This window comes from Ursus arctos, unplaced genomic scaffold (assembly GCF_023065955.2).
Source record: "Ursus arctos isolate Adak ecotype North America unplaced genomic scaffold, UrsArc2.0 scaffold_31, whole genome shotgun sequence".
Taxonomy (NCBI): Eukaryota; Metazoa; Chordata; class Mammalia; order Carnivora; family Ursidae; genus Ursus; species Ursus arctos.
The window spans coordinates 11895006-11903076 of NW_026622997.1; positions in this window are offsets into that span (position 1 = coordinate 11895006).

Sequence of the window (8071 nt, forward strand, 5' to 3'; positions counted from 1 at the left end):
GAAATCATTTGATCCTAGGGCCACAGTTTCTGTAGAAGAGAATTTCACATCTACGCAGGTACACAGGTGGCTGTGGACGTGATCATGCACTACGACTCTTCCTTCCGTGTGCATTGCTGCTCATTTGGGATGCACTTACTCTTCATCCTTGTTACTCTTTTGAGTTAAGACATCCCAGTTCATAAGCTATTTCACTGTTCATTCATTCATCGAATATTTGAGTGTTTTAGGTGCTAGGGACATAGCAGTAAACGAAGCTGAAAAATTACTACCTTCAGGTAGTTTACATTTTGAAAGCCAGCCATTAAACAATAAAAAACAGTATCAGTTAGGTGGTAAATTCTATGGTGTGAAATAACGCAGAACAGAGAGAATGCTTGGGGAGGTGGGAGTTGGCAGTTGTAAAACAGGCCACACCGAGCAGCTATATTTGAGCAAATACTTGAAGAACATGAGTCATGTGTGTATCAGGAGAGAAGAGTATTCCAGGCAAAGCAAATGGCAAGTGTGAAGGCAGAAACCCTGGGGCAGAAGTGTGCCTGAAATGTTCCAGAAACAAGAGGCTCCCATAACCGAGAAAGAGATCAGATGGTGCTAGGCTATGAGAGGGTTTTGAGCAGAGGAATGATATAATCTGGCTTGTGTTTTGGAAGGATCTCGCTCACTCTGGCCTCCATGGAGACCTGAGTAGGAAGCAAGGGTGGGAGACCAGAGGGGCGGTTACTGTAGTAACCCACGTGAGAGCTGGTGATGGCTCCATCTAGCATGGTAGCAGCGGACATGGAGAGAGGTGGGATTCTAGGTATAACAAAAAGTGGAGCGAACTGGATATGCTAAGGGAATATGTGGGGCGTATGACAAAGCGAGGGATGACTTCAGGGTTTATGCCCTAAGCAACTGAGAGTTGCAGTTGCCACTTCCCGTGTTGGGAAGGAATGTGGCTGGGGCAGGGTTGGGGTAAGCTTCCATTGCAACAAAAGTCAAAAGAAGTGATCAATTTTTAATTTTTCTTCCCATGTATTTTTTATTGGAAATGCCTATTTTAGCCCTTGCATCAGAAACAGTTGGCATAGGGGCGCCTGGGTGGTTCAGTCGTTAAGCGTCTGCCTTCGGCTCAGGGCATGATCCCCGAGTCCTGGGATCCAGCCCCATATTGGGCTTGTCCGCTGGGAGCCTGCTTCTTCCTCTCCCACTCCGCCTGCTTGTGTTTCCTTTCTCGCTGGCTGTCTCTCTGTCAAATAAATAAATAAAATCTTTAAAAGAAAAGAAAAAAGAAACAGTTGCTATAAATGAACTTAGTTTCCCTGAAAGTGAAGCTTGCATCTCGTTGTTTGAAGGTTGGTATGCTACTGGGGATGGGGGGCGGTCAGCTGAACTTTTAAAATATTAGGTTGCATTTATTATGTTCATACTGTCCTCTCCTCCTGACTTTAAAAAGTTTCAAAATCCAAAATGCAATTTAGGTGAAATACAACAATAGCCCCTCTAAAATATTCTACAGTTAGCCAAAGAGAAACAGAAACAGCCTTAGCAATCCTGTACACATGTGGGGGTTTTATCTTCAGGATCTTCCCTTTCTTGTATGTGTTTGGTCTTACTCTCCCACAAGGTGTGTTGGGCGGGGATTTACGCTCCTCAGGGCTCTCTTTTCTACATCTAATGCAGTTACAAAGTTCGGAATCCGTTTCTCTTGGGCAGAGGTAGTGTCAGCAAAATAACAGGGAAAATACATTCTCATTGGCATTGCTGCCAGGAGGAAGTGGTTCCTACAATTTGGGACTGTCAGGGGATTCTAATTTGAGGAACATTCTTCTGATAACTGTCTTGCTGATAATCTGTTTCCTTGTTTGGATTCAGGGCTGCAGGCTGTACCGACTAGTAACCACTGTTAATATTTCTGGCAAACTTGTCTGAAACCATGTTTCCCCGTTCCTGTCTTTCTCACCGGAAGGCTTGGGAGAAGGAGCGTATTCTTAGGCGAACTTATAGGGCTACTTGCTGACTTTGGTTGCAACTGAATTTTGAGTGCTTGACAGGTTTGAAGTACCCATGGATTCGTTATTGGTTGTACAGTTACTTTCCATTTGGGGAGGTGGAGTTTGGGTCTTGACTCAAAGTCGGGGACGTAACTTTCTCAGTTGTATCTGATTTCCTGTCCTCTCTTTTGTTGATATTCAATCCTTCCGAATAACATGTTTCTGTTTACTGTGAAAAATTGGCATCATTTCTTTGAAGCACAAAATCACAGCTCTGTCCTGTGCCGCTCCAGTCGTCCTTCCTTTGACAAAGCCGTTGGGGAACAGAACTTCCCCTGGCCCAGGCGCTCCAGCGTTTGAGCATGTCCTTGCAGCGAAGAGACAGGGACTGTGGCAGCTGTTTGCCTCAGTCTGACCAAATAGGAACCCAGGGTTCTGGGCTGGCATCAGGTCTTCAGCTTTATTTCTGCTTGATGAAGGTGGACTCAAGAGATTAGAAAACTCTATGGTTTGGTACTAAGTTGTTTGAGAAGATCTCTTCTTTTCGTGAATATTCTATTGAGTTCAGTGCAAGCAGCTTGCTGTTTCTTGGTAGCAGGCCTATCCTGTTTTGTGGCTATGACTTCATTAATCTTTTGGCTCAGAAAATGAAGAGTTGAAAAAAAAAACTTCTTCTAGAAGCTGGTAAAAATTCAGTTTAAGGACATCTCAGATGTCATGGGCTCCATGAAGACATGAAAATCCTTTCATTTTCGAAAGCTTGACAGGTTTTCTAATTTTTAGTTGTCTGTACACATAGGAAGTAGAGACCATGCCCATTCAGAGCTCTACCTTGATTTCTGGGGGTTACTTTTTGATGATGAAAGAGTTGCGCGGATCAGCAGCTCCTCAAAGTTTAGTTTCTTAGGAAGATGCTTTGTGACCACATCAGATGGACACGGTTTTCAACCATGGGTGATCATAAAGCAAGAGCTCTTTATGATTTGTCTCTCAAATCGCATTAAGTTATCACACTTCCTATATTTTGTTTGCAGTTTTTCACTCCCATAGCCTTTGGATTTGCATTGCCTTGGATAGAAAGGCTTTTATAAATGTCCCAAGGGAGGGATGCCTGGGTGGCTCAGTCAGTTAAGCATCTGCCTTCAGCTCAGGTCATGATCCCAGGGTCCTGGGATGGAGTCCCGCATCAGGCTCCCCACTCGATGGAAAGTCTGCTTCTCCCTCTCCCTCTGCCTGTCATTCCCCCTACTTGTGCTCTCTCTGACAAATAAATAAAATCTTTAAAAAAATAATAAAAATAAATTGTCCCAGGGGTAATTGTAGTACAGGGTATCAACTCATTTAAGCTAGTTTCTGAAAGAGAAGATGCCTTTCTTGTATCTGTGTCTTCCAGAGATCTCAGTCCCGGTTGACCGTGTTGTGGAAACCTCTGGACTTGAATTTGGAGAACCAAGGCTTGAACTGGTGGAATTCTTGACTGGTTTTTGGCTTCCCTTCATTTTCTGTGTCGCTCCACATCCTGCTTTGAGTGCTGGCGGGCCATGATTATGAGGAGGTGGCTGTCCCACAGCTGGACTAACCACACAGCCATAAAGGCCTTGTCTTCGGGTTTTTGTTTTGTTTTGTGTTCCAGAATAGTAAAGGGGTCATTTAGTGTGTGGGCAGAGCTATCTCTAGCTCTCTGGAGAGGTTCCCATGTCTCATTAGTGCTACTTTGTAGTTTTGTTTAAAGGCTGATCAACTTCATCATCTTTGGGTGAAATTTTAGCCTTTACACATCCTCTTTGTGAATGTTGTGGGGTTCTAGATTTGTCAGTGAAAAAGTGGTAGGTCCTTGGGGCCAAAGACTTGTTGGAGTCAGGATGCTGGAGTGCAGAAGCTGGAAAGACCGAGGAGGTGAGAGAATGGGATATTTAAGGTCATACTTGTGGAGGGTTGCCCTTGGTGTCATATCTGAGCTGCAGCCGTGGGTGTGAGTGGCTGCAGGAAGGGAGCAGACGAAAGCACTGAAGGCTGGAAGGTCTAGGAACTGAGGCCAGGGCTTGGCAGGGCCGTCTGTGCTAGGACAGGCCTCGTTTTAGAGTGTCCGTAAGGGCCCTGCTTAGATCCTCAGGGAGAGAAGGGAAGTGGGCCAGGAAGGGGATGACATCGATGCCTGCCACCTGGAGGGGAAGTGAGTGGTGTCCGATGACATGAGATTAGGGGCGGCAGGGCAAGCAGTGCCCTCAGGAGAGCCAGGGTTTAAATGGGCTAAGGAAAAGGGGACCGTCAGAGGAGGCTCCGAGGGCACGAGGCTTTTTACTGGTGTCTGACCAGGAGTTCCGAAAGGCCTTGTGGGGGTGTTTCAGGACTTAGAAAGGTGGGAAGGGGTCTGTTTGAGCTCAGATGCAAGCCCCTTGGTGGCGCTGGTGGCTTCATGTTCTTTGAGCCTGATGCCATTAAGAAGGCCAATGCCGTGACTACGATGGGGATAGTAGCAGTGCTCACCTCACAGAGTTTGTGTGAAGGACGCTGAGGCTAGCCACAGGCAGCTTGGTGAGGGGCAGAGCCCACTGCTCAGTCACTGAGAGGGGACTGCCAGACATGTGGGTGCTTCTGCTGCAGTCTAGGGAGAAGCACACAGAACCACTTTGCTTCCTGCAAAAGCCACTGAACGCGACTCCACGTGGCCTCCAGATGGGACCAGCAGTGACAGGACATACTCAGCTCACAGGGACGGGGTAATTGAGGCTGGGAGGAATCGGTCAGCCAAATCTGAGTCGGAAGGTCTGTTAGGGAAAAAGGAAGAACTATTATAAAACGTGAAAGAAGTCTTAAGAGACATGCATCCCAGCGCTGGGGACTTCGTTTGGATCCTGATCAACCAAAGCAGTTGTAAAAAGATGGACTTGTTTTTCTTTGTTAGACGAACAGAAAAAAATTAAAATGGTGTAGGTGTTAGATGGTAGGAAGGAGCTGTGATTGTACTGGATACGAGGGGGTTAGATGGCAGGAAGGAGCTGTGATTGTACTGGGTACGAGGGGGTTAGATGGTAGGAAGGAGCTGTGATTGTACTGGATACGAGGGGGTTTTGTTCCATTTGAAAAATTGTGTTCCGTATGGACTGAAGTCTTTATGCATCTAACAAATAGGATATCTGGGATTGCTGGAACATACTCCCAGTTATAGTAGATGAAACAAGGTCAACAGAACGTTAATAATGGCTAAAGCTGAGTAATGGGTGTATAGGGATTCATTGTATTACTCTATTTCAATGTATAAAAGTTTCCATAAGAAAAAGGGCTTTTTTAAATGAGTTTAAGTATATCAAAATACAGTTTGTCACATAGTAGTAGTGTCTATATATTTGTCTTGTTATTATTTTTAAGTAACTTTTTTTTTTTTTTACCTAGGCATCAGGGTTCAATCACATGGGCCAAAAAGGTTGATCTAAGCAGAATGCCCACTGACTGATGCTGGTGTCACCTGGCGTCACTTGAAATGACCTTTTGGCTCTGAAGTTCAGATGCTACTAGTAGGTTGCCGTTAGAGAACCTGTATATTGAACAAAGGCTGATGGAAGTTTTAGTTCTGCCAAACCCAGCCCTTGTTTTAAAATGTGACGCCATCTTCTGAGCGCCCTGTCCTAACCACTCTATTTGGAATTGCAGTCTGCCCCCTTCCCTGGGGCCCCTACACACCTGTATTACCTTTCCTGTACATCATTTTCCTAGACTCTTTTAAGTAGCTTATTTACATATTGAATTTACTTATGTATATATCATGCGTCTTCGCTCACCTCCCAAACTCTGACTAGAATGTGACCTCCATGAGGGCAAGGATTTTTACCTTTGTTCAGTTTTGTGTCCCAGCACCTAGCATGCTGTCTGAAGCGTAGTAAGTGCTCAATAAATATGTAGTGATTAATAGGTTGTGTTTCTTAAAAAAAAAAAAATGAGGGTATTACATCAATACGCACCCCTCGTGTTTGTAACAGTGAAAAGTAGGAGTTGATGTGGACTTATTTGTACCCTCTCTAGCCCTACCCTGACCAGTGGTGTCCATTTTAAGGTGGCTGACCTGAGCTTTGTCTGCAGGCCACAGCACTGCTCCTGCGGCACTCAAGCCAATGGAACTGGTGGGTTTTAAACTAGATTATTATTTTGATTTTGACCATGTGAGACCATTTGACCATTATCTAAAGTGTCAGCCAAAATTGGATTGACTAACGAATTATTCAGTCCCAAATCACCACCATACATGACAATGGGAGTCTTTGAAACTAAGGCTTAGAATTCACACAGTTTGCCATCTTTTCCCAAATACAGACTGAGTGTTTTTAAGATAAATTTATCTTATTAAAGATTTTTTATTTATTTTTGTGAGAGAGACCACGAGAGCACGAGTGGTGGGGAGGGTCAGAGGGAGCCTGTTGCGGGACTTGATCCCAGGACTCCGGGATCATGACCCAAGCCAAAGGGAGATGCCTAACTGACTGAGCCACCCAGATGCCCGATAAATTTATCTTAAAAGGTGGTTCTGAGTGTAAACAAAAACTCTGCTTACCTGAGAGGCTGACAGACTACCACAGTGAGGCACCGTCCCGATCCTTTTCTTCACCAGGGCATAGAATAGTATGCTAGCTGCGGGACATTGGCGTGATTGTTAACCACGTATTTGGTCTTACCCAGCCTGGTTTATCATTAAATGATACCAGTACTGGCAGTAGTGTTGGGAGCTTGTCTCCTGTTGCCCCACCATGTAAGCATCATCGGGGCTTGCTTGAGGGGAACCCTCTCTTGGCTGGGGAAAGGGTGAGTCACTTTCCTTTGGGGGGAAATGTTTTCATCTATAGATTCAGAGAGTCAGACCAGGTAGTCATAAGATTTCTTCTTTACAATTCCATTATTGAAAAAAGTGTAGCAGATCAATGATTGAGGAAAGAAATTCCAAAGGCAAGGAACCAGGCTAGAATTACATCTCTTAAAAGAGTTTGTTTATTCAAGATACAATCGATGGGTGTAAGGTGCCAGTTACGCCACAAGTCAGGTTTGCTTTTTATATGAATCACAATCTCAAGGCAACTGTGTGCCGTTTTAATTCCGTGATAGGAATTGTTCATTGTCCCTGCGATAACGTTTGCTCCTCTAGAGGGAGATGTGCCCTTGAGTTCTGATTATTAACGTGTCCTATAAGCTGCATGGCCGTCACGCTGCTGATTGCCAGAACTTTCAGACTGCACAGGACTAGTCAAGTTCCTCTCTTTACGTTCCCCTTTAAGAAGGATTAAATGAACCGATCTTGTTGCTCGCAGGTGCACGTTCGGGGGCTGAGTTTTGAATCCGTCCTCTTAAAGAACTCTACGGAAGTAACTCCTCAGTAACATTTTCCCAGGAGTTGTAGCTCCTTTAATCAGGAGTTGCTTTACTTTAAACCAGCACACATGCTTCAAGAAAAGAATAACAATCACACAAAAGGAGACTTCCTGAAGAGCCTTAGACTGGGAGTCTGGCATGCTATGAACTTGCTAGGAACTCGCTCTTTCTGGGCCTCAGTTTTCCCATCTATAAAATGAAGATATTGGAGTGATGAGGACCCTGAGTTCTAGAGCTGCTGTCTACGGTCGCCATTGGCCATGTATGACTGTTGAGCCCTTACAGTGTGGCCAAGCGGGATTGTAAGTACCAAATACACACTGAATCTTGAAGACTAAGTAGGAAAAAAAAAAAGAACGTACAGTAACTTAGTAACTTTTTAATATTGATTACATGCTGAAATGCTAATATTTTGCATGCAGTAGCCACCCAGCCACATTTCCGTGGTTCCAGTTACCTGTGGTCAACCACGGTCCAGAAGCAGATGGCACTCCTCCTGACGCATCCTCAGAAGGTCAGTAGTAGCCTAGCATTGGGTCACAGTGCCTGAGTCATTCACCTCCCTTCCTCTCCTCACGTGACAGTTTATCACCAAACATTATCCCAATAAGAAGGCTAATACAGTACAGTAAGATATTTTGTAACGTCTCTTATAGCATGTTATCATTGTTCTATATTATTAGTCACTGTTAATCTTTTACTGTGTCTAAATTAAACTATTATGCATGTATGTGTAGGAA